The following is a 13,746-nucleotide window of genomic DNA, read 5'->3' as shown; positions in this document are numbered from 1 at the left end:
TAAGCGAACTCTCCTCTGTGCAGGCGTAAAAGCCACCATCTTTGAGGTACAGCTTCGAGGCATCATTTAAAGGTTGGCAGATGCGGGCCACTTGGCAAAAAAGTCAGATGCCCCAGTCGGCTAACCCTATGGTTCCCCACTCAGCTAAGAGGGATCACTGACAGAATATCGTAAACAGAAATATCATGTGGACAGAATATCATGTCAAACATATTGAGGGTCAAAATATCGAGAAGGTAAGTGCCAATAGGAATGTATAGATTTACTATTCTTAATTCCACATCTATGTACCTTGAAGATATATAGATTGCCAAGGTCCGTATATGTGGCGTTATATATAGTAAAACCTTATTTACCTATAGAAACTTACCTTCTCAATATTTTGATCCTCAATATTGTCAACACAATTTTCTGTCCCACAATATTTGTGTTTAAAATGTCTAAATATTGCTAACGGTATTGCAAGATGACGGCTAGCAGAGTCTCAGCCACGTGAAACCACTTCACCTGGTGGCAGGACCGCCAAAGGGTAAGGATGTGGTACTGAAAATTCTGGACCCGTGTTCTAAACATCGTCGTATCACAACGATTTTGGTATCAGCAGACCGAGAATGATTAGAATAGTATGCATAAGCATTGTATTCATATTCGGGTAACGAAATCACCCGAATATCAGAGTTTCCGTCCTGAACCCTCGGGTTCCATTTAAACGACAGCCATTTTGTGATTGCCCTCACATAGGCCAATGTCTAATGCTGAAAACGAGTCTGAAGGACACGTACATCTTTGCTGACTCCTCTGTGACCTGGGCAAGCTGAGTCCACTGCCTGAAGCCAAACCTGTTCGGCCAGTTTCTTTCCCAGTGGCCGAATGAGATTAGTATCAAGGCACAACACATCATAAAACCTTTCATCACACACAAACCATACCTAATCTTACACGCACCTGTCCCTGTTTCTTTCTTTATGACTAGCTTTACAAGGAGGAGGTGCCTGTTTATATTGGGGGTCCGTTGATATCTGATGAAAGTACTGAGCCTTGCCGGGTAATTGATTGAGGGCTGGACAAACTGAAATATGGGCTTGTCATCATAACCCTGCTCTTTCTTTGTAGTGAAAATATGTGAATGGTCAACTGTAAAATAAGGAATGTTTGCCCAAAGCATAATATTTTGTATAAAAGAGAAGGTTAGCAGCAGTCTCCTGAGAATATACACTGTGTTGTACTTCTAGGATACCTGTTACTGGCTGCAGCCAATAAACAAGATCTTTGACTTCACCAAGAAGACTCTGTGTTTATGTAGTCTGAAACAGGAAGGAAACAGGAAGGACTCGAAGTCTTAGGGTGTGTTCCCTGGCACCACTGGGTTCTGAAAAACCCAGTACTTCAAGGAGGTCAGTAGTCTCCTTCCTCGGGACCACCCCTGATGGGCTTGCCAGTGCATGTGCCCCACTGACAGATGTTTTGAAGGGACTGAGAATCCTGCCAGGATCTTAGATTAAGGTGAGCAGTCCTCTACCCAGGGAGCAGAGGTCAAGGCCTCTGCTGAGCTGATGAACCTTAACTTGATCGCAGTAAGATAATTTTATTTGCAACATATTTAAAAAATAGACCACACAATTATATTTCTAGTTTAAATGGAACACACTGAAATATGCTTAGCATGTGCAAATTATTTAACATTTATTGGGCTTTAGATAATATAAAAATTTTCACATGCATTTTTTCACATACGAATCTGTAAATAACATAAAACAGCATGCTAATGCGAAAACAACTTGCAAAAAGTTGGGTGTGAAGTGATCATTCTTTATAAACCAGGTGGTCTCAATAAAGTATTTTAAAACATGAAATAAATGGGCCAAAGTAAACTTTCAATGCTGAAACTTGTAGTTAGTGATCAGTTTGCTTCTTCAATGCCTCATTTGTAATCGTAAATTGTATTTATATAGCACTTACTACACCTGACGAGGCGTCGAAGCACTTTTCGGCGAGTAGCACGCTACTCCGGAACACAAAAGGGTTAGTGGTGGATTAGTATAGAGAAACAGGAGTATAGTATTAGGATAGGAAGTTATGAGTTCATTTGAGGAGAGGACATGTGAGTCTTTTAGTTGAATTGAACAGAATAATGGAGGGATAGAGGAGGGAAGAGTCTAGAAAGTGTTCATTGGGAGATCCTGGTAGTAAGATGAGTTTTGGTATGAGTAAAGGAAAGACGGGGAGGGAAGAGTCTGTAGAAAGGTGTTAAGGAAATCGTAGTAGTAAAATGAAGTTTGGAATGAGTCAAGGGAGGGATACATGAAGTAGAATTTAGTAGGGTTGTTTGGAAGATCAGTAGTAAACTGAGGTTTGGGGCTAGCCAGGAGGAGTAGAGGGAAGAGTCTAGGAAGGGTTAATTTGGAAATCAAAGTAGTAGAATGAGGTTTGGGATGAGTCAAGTGGAGACAGAGGATAGACTCAGATGGGTGTAGGGTAAGACAGAGTAATACATTGGAGAGATTGACTTTTGTTCCTCTTTTTTTCTCTTGTACAGTGGGAGGCAACTTCATATTCTTTTTGTATATACTGGGCCAAGCGCAGTAAAAACAAACTGCATGTGAAAAGTTTGAGAGTGTCTGTGAAGACATAAAGAGGATAAATCTTTTCTAATCAGTGAGGTTTTCTCTGGCCTGGTAGTCAAGATGATCAGAAACATCTAGTTTCAGCCAAGTGGGTAAGCAGGTACTGAAGAAGGGTGGAAATGGAGCCGTAGCGTGTACGCAATACCCTGATGAGTGGTTTACAAAAATTATTCTTTTTTTTCATAAAAAATTTTTTATTTGGTTTTCAGGAAAACATGACAGAAGGGCACAAACAGTTGCCGACGACAAGTGAATAAACAGCGCAGAAGGGCATCCATGCAGCAATAATCTCTACAGATATCAGCAATGACGACTTGGGAACAGTAAGAATCTGACATAAATGATTGAATCATATGGGCCATTATGTCTGGGCTGATAAAGCCTCATCTCCATCATCCGGGGTTTCCAAACCATACTGTTTTATTCACCCACCCCAGATCCCATAGAATTTAAGTGGGCGTCCCCTACTCCTATAAGTAACTCTTTCTGTACAAAGATTACTCTTGATTATAACCAGCCTACCTAGGACAGATGGTCACAGATGTGGTCCTTGTCTGTCCGCATCTAGAGCATTTATCTCTTTGGAACACAAGATGTCCAATGCTCAGGTGAGCTTTAGAACAGAGAAGGATCCTGAAAATGAATTCACCATGAATGAGGCAAGTGAGTCTGATGTTCCAGTGACCTTTCTTCGCAGAATCCAACAGGAGCGTGTTCTGTGTTTGAGTAGCATCCTCTGGGAGTTGGGGCTGGTAAGGAATCCATAAGTAGATTCCTCCTCTTATCAGGTCTTTGCACCTTGAGCTCCAGTAAAGACAGAATGAAAACAAAGCGGCTTTGCTGCGCTCTCGCGCACAGACTGACGGCTCTACAGCTTTCAGTCACTGCTGGAGTAAATCCAAGCTTGCGATGGAGGATTCAGTTTAGAAGTCATCCCCTGGAGGGTGGCAGCTGTCAGTCATCATGAAGGTATTCAGAACAAGTCTTCCATAGCATGCATCAAGAACATTTAGGGAAGGCTAGTGGCAAACACTATGGGGCTTATTTGAAAACCCCTGTGGCGAAGGGTGGCGCCGCACGTGTCTTGCTGCTGCACCCTGTGCCACAGGAAGGGACAGATGTGCGCTGCATCTCCCCCTGCGCTGGTGCTAAAATGAGCTGCCTAGTGCCAATTGCAGGGAATTATTTTTTTATGTAAAGGAGGTTGTCCCTCCTGCACATAAACAATTTACAATGGCGATTTGGCACTTCTAAGCGTGCTGCAAAATGCAGCACGCATACAAGTAGCAAATAGTCATTATTTAATGATTGTTTATGTGCAGGAAGGGACACCTCCCTGCACATAAACAATCAATAATGGCGTTTTGCTTTATCTACTGGTGCTACAAAACGAGGAAGAATTAAAGTATTTCTCCTCGTAGCACCATGCTAATGCCACCCCATGGAAACACCCCACACCCATTGCAGGCCCCTCTGCAGCCGAAAATTACGTTAGTGGGGGCCTTATTTACAAGGCGGCATTAAGCAGCGCCAAGTGCCTTAGCGCTGCCTTGTAAATGTGGAAATGGGCACAGCAGCCTCCATGGCATTGATGAAAGTGATGCCACATTGGTACTAGAGACTTGCAAACAAGCCCCTATATTTGAAGGACATTTGAGGGAATAGTTATTATTACATTTAAACGAAGCCTCCAAACTTGCTGTGCTGTGTGGCAGGAGGCGAAACCAGCAGCACAGAGCCATATTTCATAAATATGTCCTTCTGCTGGTCTCTTACCCTTCACTGGTGCACAAACCTGTTGCCCAGTACCACGCACAAACTTTTACACCATAGTGCAAACCTGTGCATGTGATGCCAAGCATATGTTTTGTACTGGAAGGGTACCATTCCAATGCAAAACATATGGACATGCAATTATTTAAACATTTCAAACCTTGGATGTGTGATGCATAGTTGCAGCACACGATGAGTAAAATGTTTGTGGAAATTGAATAATTTCTTTGGCTTTGCATCTGGCTTAAAGGGACGTTATTTTTGACACAAAGCTAGGCCTGGTAGTCTTTGTAGATCTTGCTTTGAGTCAAAAACCATGGGTGAAAGAGTTGGAATGTTCAAATACCACCCGAGGAAAGTACAGCAAAGCAGCATAATGTGGTGCAAAGCGCTATTTGCGCTACTTTACGTAGTACTTTCCAGTGCACATAAATATTTGCGTTGTAAAGTAAACGCATAATCAAGATTTTACACTGCTTTTGATCACTTTGGAGCGATGCAGTCTTAATAAATGTGTCCATAGATCTGTAACATGGATAAAACAGTAAGAACCAGATTTAAGAAAAGTGGGTCTGCACTTTTCTTGTGCCCCTTAGTGCCACCATTTGTGCGCCACATTTAATATGTGGCACACCATGGCGGTAGTTAGGGAACTACTGTCAAATTTTTTGACGCTAGTTCGAAGCTTTGCAGGAGTAGCGTCAAAAATGTTGAAGCTAATTCTGCAAAGCCCATTGAGGCCCATTACAAATAATGTTGTGCCTCCTTTTAATGCCTGCTCTGAGCAGGCATTAAAAGTGCCGAAAAAAATGATGCAGAGAAATCTCTTAGATTTCTTTGCGCCATTTTTTTTGGCCCCCTAAGGGTGGAACGCTCCCTTTGCATTCATTATGCCTGGCGCAGGCATAATGCAGCACAAAGGGTTACAAAGTGGCGCAATACATGCATTGGTCCACTTTGTAAATATGGCACGGGGAAAAGGCCACCTTAGCAAATGATGTTAAGGTGGCTCTAAAGTGGCGCTAGGCCCTCTTAGACCAGGGCCTAAATATTCTGTAAATGCAATGTAACTGCAGATAGGGGAAAAGTTGGTGGAGGTCCGTTAAAGGATTTCCGAGTCAAGGTGTGGTTACTAGTATATATTTCTATTACATTTCATAAACAGCCTTTCCTTTGGAAATCATCTCACCTCTGATAAATGGGGAAAGGGGGAATTGGACTTGGCCTTTTCTGCGGGGTCATCCCCAAACTTTTTACCTTGACCCTTCTGTTTTCTGAACCCGTTTTTGTTGGCTGTTACAAATTGGATTGTTTGATGACTGGGGTGGAAACCTTAGTCAATTAGCAACACAATCCTAGCCAGGGTAAGTGTCAGGCAAACCCTAAATTAACATCTGCTCACCCTCTGGTAGCTTGGCACTGAGCAGTCAGGCTTAACCTAAAGGCAGTGCATAAAGTAGTTGTGCACCAATTCAATCAGTAAAACAGTTAAAACACCACACAAACAGATTTCACACCTTGTTAGAAAAATAGAGGAGAATTCAATTAATAAAACAAGACAAAAACAAAAAAATCCAATAAGTAGTCTTTGAGTTATGAATTTTTAAGGAATAAACTGTAAAATAGCATTTAGAAACAAGAAGTGCCATCTGGCGATTGCTGGTTGCACCAGACCGGGACAAAGTCAAAACTTCAGGTCAATAGCAATGGAACGGGGCCAGCTACAAGGACCCAGTTAGATCCGCTGAACCAAAGTACCTTAAATTCTGGTTGCGGAGCGTTGTGTTGGTCCTAAGCAAAGATGTGTCAAGGAGTTGAAGCAATGCACCAGTTCAGAGATGCAGCGAGGTCGAGGCGCAAGATCCTGATGCGTCAACGGTCCTGTCAACGGGGGTTGCGATGAAAAGACCAGTGTTGAGGATGAGTGACACAGTCAAGGCGATGTGCTGGTTCCAATCCACGCAGTGGCAGTGATACAGAGGTTCAGCGTCGCTTTAGAGGCTGGTGTCGATGAGGGATGTGAGTAGCTTGCACAAGTGATGACGTTGTGCAATGGCGGTTCTGAAGGAAATGCATCTGTCTCAAGATGCGGGGTGCAGCGGCGATGTGAGTTTTGTTGCATAGCGATGATGCCTCAGTTCTGTTCCTCACAACAGCGGAAACACATCGGTTTTGCTCCTGCAGCAGAGGATGCGGTGTTTCCCCTGGAGCAAACCTCTAGGTCCACTTCCAAGGGCTCAGGACTGTGGTGGCACCACTTGGCAGGGCAGACTCTCTGGTAGCAGAGTACAGGTGCAGGAGCATGGTGGTTGGAAGTTATGTCCCTGAGACTTCAGATCAGGAGGCCAGCCAGCCAGCCCTTGGAGTCACTCTGGGTTCAGGTGATGGAGGTCCAGTCCTTCTCACCCAGGCAAGAGAGAGCAGCAGGGAGCAGGGCAGAACATCAGAGTGGCAGCCCTTCAGCAGCACAGCAATACTTCATCCTGGCAGAGTAGTCAGAAAGTCCAGACTTATAAAGTGGTGGTGTCAGAGATCCAGTACTTATACCCTGTTGGGCCTTTTAAATGGGGGAGACTTCAAAGACCATCCATTGAAGTGCATAGACGTCCTGCCCTTCCTGCACAGACTCACTACAGGATATTATGCAGCCCTTTGTGTGAGGACAGGACACAGCCTATTCAGGAGTAAGTGAGGGTGTGGCCACCTGCTCACTCCCATCCTGCCAGGATGGCCCATCAAGTCACACCTAAGTTCCCCATGTGTCTGTCTGTGTAGGGGAAAACACAAAGCCCAGCTGTCACCCAACCCAGACAAGTGATCAGAGACAGGCAACAGGCAGCAAACATCTAAAGTAAGAAAATGCCAGCTTTCTAAAAGTGGTATTTTCAGAATTGCAATATAAAATCCAATTTAACTATAAGTTGTGATTTTAAATTCTGATTGCAGAGACACCAAATGTGAAAGGTTTATCTCTTCCAGATTGTGAGTTACACATATAAGAAGTAATAAGGTGTTCTCAATGTTATCCTGTGGAAGAGATATGCCTTGCTGTAGTAGTGAAAAACGACTTTGGGAGTATTTCACTATCAGGGCATGTATAACTTAAATGTGCATGGTCTGCCTTTTAAATACACTGCAGCCTTCCCTCTGGGTAGTCCAGGGCATACCTAGGGATGACATCTGTATAAAAAGGGAAGGTTTGGGCCTGCCAAAATGGTTATTTTGCAAGGTTGACAGGGCAGTGTAAACCTGCACACACAGGCTCTGCAATGGCAGACTTGAGACATGTTAACAGGACTACTTATGTGGGTGGCACAATCAGTGCTGCGGACCCACTACTAGCACTTAATTTACAGGCTCTGGCTACCTGTAGTACCACTTTAGTAGGGAATCATAAGTAAATTAAATATGCCAACTGGGGATAAACCGCTATTAACCCTTAAGAACTGGTTAGCAGTGGTGAAGTGCACAGAGTTCTACCAGCAAAAACGAGGTCAGAAAAGTGGAGAAGGTCGGCAAAGAGTTTGGGGGAAGACTACCTTAACGCTGTCAGGTATAACATTGCATAGTAGGACTTTGTGAAATTTACTCCAGCTATGTTTATTATTGTGATGTCATCAAGGTTAACGTCATGTGACATCACCTCCTGGGAGGATTCATGGTCAAAGGTTATAAGATGTCACTTCCTGTGACATCATTAAGGTCAAAAGGTGTATGATGTCACTTCCTCTACCCCAAGCATTTTGGTGAATCGACGTCCATGCAACAAGGACACAAGGAGACTTCTCACCTAAAGTAAGCACTGGGAGCACTCATTTAAGACAGGGTCTGGCCAAGGTTTGGGCTGACTGCTGTGTAGAGTAATTGAGGAGCTGCGCTGCCCTCCTGCTACAAGACATTACCTCTTTCATTTGTTCCGGTCTTTTCAGTTATAAACTCATCATAACTTTCATAACTTAGAGAAGGTGGAGGTGTCCCGTTGGCCATGGAAAATGGAGTGCACGTTGTAAAGCTCAGTTCAGATGGAAGTTTCAAATCCCAGCTCCCTCACAGGTATGCTGTGTCATCTTTGGCAAAACCCAATATTTTCTTCCCAATCACAATGACTTATAAATCTTTTCATCTGCTTTCTCCCCGTTCACTTATTATTTCATCCACTACAGCAGTCTATGAGAAATATGCACTCCATCTTCTGTTGCTCTGAAGGTAGATCTCTGACCACAACTTACAAACATCTGCTGGGACTGCTGAGGATGCTCATTCCTGAGCTTGGCATCAAATGCCATTGTTTCCTGCTGAATGCTGACATGTCATTTATCTCACGCAGGAGAATGGTAGCGGGTGCTTCTGGTGCTGCAGTGGGAGGCCTGGCAGTGAAGAGAGTATGTTATGTTATTTTATGTTATGTAATGTTATGTTATGGTACGCTATGCTATGCTACACTATGCTACTCTGTTATGTTATATTATGTTAGGTTATGTTATGCTACACTTTGCTATGCTTCATTATGCTATGTTATTGTATGCTATACTATGCAGTGTTGTGTTATGCTATGTTATGCTATGCTATGTTATGCTGTGTTATGCTATGCTATGTTAGGTTATGATGTTATGTTACATTATGTTATAATACACTATGCTATGCTACTCTATGTTATGTTATATTATGTTACGCTACAGTTTGCTATGGTTCATTATGCTATGTTATGTTATTCTATACTATGCAATGTTGTGTTATGCTATGTTATGCTATGCTGTGTTATGCTGTGTTATGCTGTGTTATGCTATGCTATGTTATGTAGGTTAGGTTAGTTTATGATACGCTACACTATGCTTCGCTGTGCTATGTTATGTTATGCGATGCAGTGTTGTGTTATGCTATGTTATGCTATGCTATGTTATGCTGTGTTATGCTGTTATGCTATCCTATGCTTTATGTTGTGTTATTCTATGTTATGCTGCTATGTTATGCAGTGTAATGCTATGTTATGCTATCCTATGCTTTATGTTGTGTTATTCTATGTTATGCTGCTATGTTATGCAGTGTAATAATATGTTATGCTATCCTATGCTTTATGTTGTGTTATTCTATGTTATGCTGCTATGTTATGCAGTGTAATGCTATATTATATTATACTATGTAGTGTTGTGTTCTGTTATGTTATGCCATGTCATGCCATGTTGCCTAGAGCTTGGTGATACACCATTCCAGAGTGGTGACAGGCAGTCCTATATGTTTAGGTAGACCTGTCAGTGGTTGTACCACAGCCTATGTTGAAAACTCTGCTTCTGAAGCTTGAGGTCTTGGCACCTGGTCTGGGTGTAACCCCACAAACGTGCCAGATCTGGTGTGCATGCAAATGTGTTTAGTACATGAGATGGAATGCATCCCACATTACACCAGAGTACCTTATTGATGAAGCAATGCAGGAATGCAGTGTTTTTCAAGAGTTCCACTCAAAGGACCTGATGTGGTGCATCAGAATCATTTGGTCTTTTTGGAGCACTCACGCAGAGCTCTTGTAGGCATCAGACTATGGTGGCAAGGTGAGCTTCTTAGTGCAGAGAGTTGCTGTGTTTCAGGGGATGATCATCTTGTGTTGGAGGTTTGGATTACTCAGGGTTTGAAGCCTGAGTAGCCATGTTTTAAGGCTGTTCAAGAGGTGAAGTGGGTTAGCAACTGCTTATCTAGAGCAAGGCCTGGCTGGGAACCCAAAGAAGCCCTGGAAGATGTTGTCATACCAGTCCCCCTACAGTCCATAGTGAGTGAACACAGCACGCGAGACTGACCACCACCACTGAGGCGGATCAGGAGGGGCCCCCCAAGAATACTTGGGAAAAAATGGGAAAAACTTGTGCATTCTACAACACACTTTCTTTTATTATACACTCAAATTTATCAGCTTTTAAAGAATAGTAAATGATGACTTTACAGTGAACCATGATACCCAGTCATACCCACAGACATTCTGATAGACAACACAAAAAATAAGATGCTAAGCATAAAACATCAATTTTACTACACGATAAGTGCACTGCCAAGAAGCAAAGAGCGCAATGAAAGACCATTTCAAGGGATCTTAGCATCCTCTGCCCCAATAAAAGGCACAGCAGGGCTGGCTTCATTGCTGCTGGTGCCCCCACTGAGCTCCTCCTGCACACATTCCTTCACCATCACTCTCCAATAGTGCCCCTCATCTCTCCATAAACTCTCTCTCACTTGTATTTCATATGTTTTATATCACCTTTCATACCAGTGTATGATGTCGGATCACTTTACTTCACACACAAATACAGAGACAATGAATCATATGTGTGCAAATCAGTGTATAGAAAATATTACATGAGACAAAGGGGACTACAAGGTGTTGGATTCAAATGTCACCCTTACTGATAGGATTTTTAAAGAATACTTGGTCTTGTTGTGTAGCCATTTTAGTTTTAGCAAACTAGGCCTGCCATTGTGCACTTTAACCTAGATAGATTTTATTAAGCTTTGTTTTATTATTTTAACAGTAGCCACATTTGTGGTCTTGTTTTATTTCTCTCTATCTAGCTGTTCTTTGCCTGGGTCAGCACTGCATTTTTAAACAAGACATTTCTTTCACTCTGTGCTTTTCTCAAGGCTGCAGTAAGATAGGTTGCCAGCAAACGTGCTACGCTATGTATCTAATAATCACAGAAACATATACACACTTACGTGGGGATCCTTTCTTAGAACATTAGTTATTTCACTATAAAAACACTACTCTGACCCATGTACGTTAGAGGGAGATTCCAGCCGGATGACCACGACTGTATGCTGATTGCTGAACGCTTCGCTGCAGCTGTTCATGTAGACTACAGGCATCTTGCTCAGGTATGAGGGATGATGTCTTCCCAGGGGAACCTGAAGGGCAGAACTAGAGCTTAACATGCAGTGCTCTGACATAGTCTAGGTAGGAATTATTTTAAGAAACCGTAGTGACAATATGGTAGCATTATTTTGATGCTTCACTCTCCTCATCACTATTTTAATCCTGTCATGTTTAATCATCCTGGTTATTGTAGTACATGCTTTATTATCTAAGATGCAATTGCTTCATTAAAACCTTATTGGAAGATATACTGCCTCTAATTGTCCTTGTATATGCGAGACTATTGTAACTGAGAGAAACTAATGAGATCTGAGTGACCACCATTTCCCTGAGGATTCAACTGTGTCATGTGTTCGGTTGCCCAATCATCCCTACTCTTGGGTGGAGATAGGGCACTGCTAGCTAGCCGGAACAAAACCCAGATGAGGCTGACAGGTGTCACCTGTATTGGGTTCAGACTCAGTCCCCCACAGTGCGAGTGATTCTGCCACCCAAATCCAGTAGTCTCATTAGAATAATGAGAGCCTACGTGACATCGCGCCGCCCACGTTTGGTCAGGCTCTAAATTTCAGGACCTCCTGTGTATCTCTGTCTCACTAAATACAAAGACACCTCAGTACTATATACGGAGACACCCGTTGTATTGAGGATTTTCCTCCTCAGCTAAGTATGGACTACCTAGCTAACGCTGTAGGTTGTTCAAGCTTGAACTCTAAAAGGATAATCCCCATTTGGTGTGCTTATCTCTGAACAAAATTTACCATTCACTTTGGCAAACCCGCAACGGGTAGCAATTGCAGTAAATATGAGACCACCCCTTACAGCACATTTATTGCAACATGGCCTAACGGCCCAGGGGGTCTGTTACATTTGTAGTTGAGGCTCATCCAGCCTATAGAACAGAAATATTTTATTCTTGGGTCACATTTCCAGCAGCTGATGGGTATAAAAATACATTTAATCACTATACACCTTCAAACATACATGCACAATACAGAGCATATGCATATTTAGAAATACCTTTATCTTATCAAGAACATAATAATTGGCTTGATGGCACCCTACCCCATACAATTCTACATGTTAGGATAGGTCCTCTAAGTAATGATGGTCCTACCTGGACTTTATTGGCCACATATACACCGCAACCTGATGCAGCAACCTTAACGGCAGCTGAAGTCTGCCGCTTATATGCTGAACTGACAGAAATATACAGACGATTAGTACAGTTTGTAATGCAAACATTAAATACAAACCCAGCTGTTGCTGCTCAGGTGCAACCACATGCAGTAACGCCAGGCATTAATCCTGCAACTGTACATTCGATCATGAATAAAGTACCCGTCAAACGAGAAGAAATTCGTTTTTGGTTAGCTCAAAAGCTAAACGCACTGGAAGCAGTATTTCCCAATACTATGTGCTTGCTATTTGGGATGGTTCCCACAATAGATAACTGCAATACTTGAGGCACGGTATTTGCCACACGATATACAACTGCACATGGTACACCAACACTTTCCAATTTACCGGAAGTGTTGAAACAAATTCAAGATGAATACGGGGCTGCCCCGGCCCTCGAGTTGTGGATGCAACATATGGTCAATTTTGCCACTGGATCTGCAATAATATTAAGTAACCTTAGAGGGGAAGCAGTTGCACTAGCAGTTAGCATGCGGCTCAGGGATGTTCCTCCACAGGATCAAGAACGAGAGCTACCAAAGATTATCGCATAGACCTACTCTAGTATCTGTCAATATAGTCTGGGGGCCAGACCTACAAAACCTCAATTTCAGGGTAAATCTAAAAAAGATTCTACCAAGCAAGCACCTGAGGGTTCTAAAAAATGCTTGGATAAAAAACAACAAACACCGAAATAAGAAAGGGGAGAATCCCCGCATACGGAGACCCCAGAGAATAGACATAATCTCAGAAATAGAGCTAATATAAAAACGCCTGACAGATATCAATATACTGATACACGCCAATCTCGCTCCTTTCAGGACTCACCGTAAAAACGCAGTGAGAGAGGTGGGTGGTCAGAACGAAGAACTGAGTACGTGAAATCGAGACAGGAATCACAACGCTCAACAGAAGTTTCTGTTAAAAAAGAAGAGAAGCTTCCCCAACAAAAACCTCAATTTAAAAAGAAAAAAGTGGTAGCAGTTGCAGTTTGTCATGCCACTCAAGAACAGGGCTTTATTGAAGAACAAGACGTGGGCGTTAGCTCTGCTACACAGCGCGGCAGAGGTCACAATAGTTCGCCAGAATCTTCAAGAGCATCTGGAGGTGAAAGCAACTGATGACTTCTTACAAGTAGAAACTGCGAACATGTGTGTCTCCACGCCTGATAGGGTCTACAAAGTAACGCTACAGTTAGAAGGAGACATTGAACACACAATCGATGCAATCTTTTGGGATTGAATCGTGACTATATATGATATTCTATTGGCCGAAAGGGATTGGCCACCTGAATTTGTCCATACTTGCCAATAC

Source organism: Pleurodeles waltl, chromosome 11, assembly GCF_031143425.1.
Source record: "Pleurodeles waltl isolate 20211129_DDA chromosome 11, aPleWal1.hap1.20221129, whole genome shotgun sequence".
NCBI lineage: Eukaryota > Metazoa > Chordata > Amphibia > Caudata > Salamandridae > Pleurodeles > Pleurodeles waltl.
Note: the sequence above shows the minus strand (reverse complement) of the source record.